General features: G+C 33.1%; 1 pseudogene; it reads left to right on the top strand.

The window, feature by feature from the left end:
• The first annotated feature begins 830 nt into the window (after nt 1-830).
• LOC138835184 (U6 spliceosomal RNA) lies at nt 831-930 on the top strand (annotated as a pseudogene).
• The last annotated feature ends 361 nt before the right edge of the window (nt 931-1,291 follow it).

The following is a 1,291-nucleotide window of genomic DNA, read 5'->3' on the forward strand; positions in this document are numbered from 1 at the left end:
CCATTTGGAGATTTACAGCCTAGAGACAAGAGGAAACACTGTGATTAAAACATTACCAATTTAAGACCTAATATCGAGGAGAAACATATAGACTTCTCTTGTAACTATGAAAATATTTGATGAAAGAAAGGCAGTAGTGTAAATTCCTGCCTGGATGGATGGTAGATTGGCCAGGACATTTGGTAATCATGCATGTGAAAATTTTTTTCACCTTCTTGGCTTTAGCTACTATTGAAATGTTAGGTATAAAAAACAGTTATATTTTGATAAAATACCTTCTAGCCTAAATGATTCTGTCTTAACTGTTTATCTCTCTATGATCCCTTTTAACTAATATTAGTTTTGTTCCAATAAGAAAATCTATGCTGTCAGGGTAAGATATTCTGGTTGGTCTGTTGCTACAGGGAAGAAGAGTAAAGGGTCAGGTAGACATTTATACCAGTAAGACATCATTTAGGAATTTTTAAGCTGCAGAAGTTTAGAAGTAGCTCTTAAGCAAGGCTTACTTTGAATACATTACCTCCACAAAGCTAACTCAGTTTATAAATAAGTACTTGAAAAACAATCACCTTTGGACCTAGCTATAAAGGCTTCAAAGTATGATCAAATTTAAAATGAAAAAGACTTAAAATAGTCATTGACAAAAAAATTGCAAATGTGAGCAATCGACCAAACAATATTAGCTTTTCCCAATATACACAGAATTTTAGAGAAGTGAGATCAATAACATTTTTAGGAACAATAAGGGTTCTTAGTTACAAACAGTCAACCAAGGATATATGCCTGTATAAAGATTGCATCAATAACTACTTAAATTTACAGGATACTACATGCTTCAGCAGGACGTTTACCCAAATTACTACAATATAGAGATTATCATGGCACTTGCACAAGGATGATATTAAAATTTGTGAAATATTCCATATTTTTCATTCTTGAGATGCAAGAAATGAAAAACAGTTATTAAAAATTGATTACAAAAATACAAGTCGTTATGTCGAAAAATGAACTTTACAACTTTGTGCGGGTGGAGGGGTAGCAGGGAGGATTGAGTGGGGAAGCAGGGGAAGGATGGGAATGGATGGGAAGGGTAAATACAGGAGGAGGCTAAAATGCTTGATAAAAAAATGTACTCATTATCTTGCCCATGTAATTGTAACCCCTCTGTACAGTATTTTCACAATAAAAAATTTAAAAAGGCAAATATAACAATATATGTAATTTATTGAACTGAAAGTTAGTTTGACATCAGTGTGTTAAATCCTCACCTTAGAATGGCCTTTACATAGCA

Source organism: Dipodomys merriami, unplaced genomic scaffold, assembly GCF_024711535.1.
Source record: "Dipodomys merriami isolate MVZ:Mamm:240054 unplaced genomic scaffold, mDipMer1.0.p SCAF_23, whole genome shotgun sequence".
NCBI lineage: Eukaryota > Metazoa > Chordata > Mammalia > Rodentia > Heteromyidae > Dipodomys > Dipodomys merriami.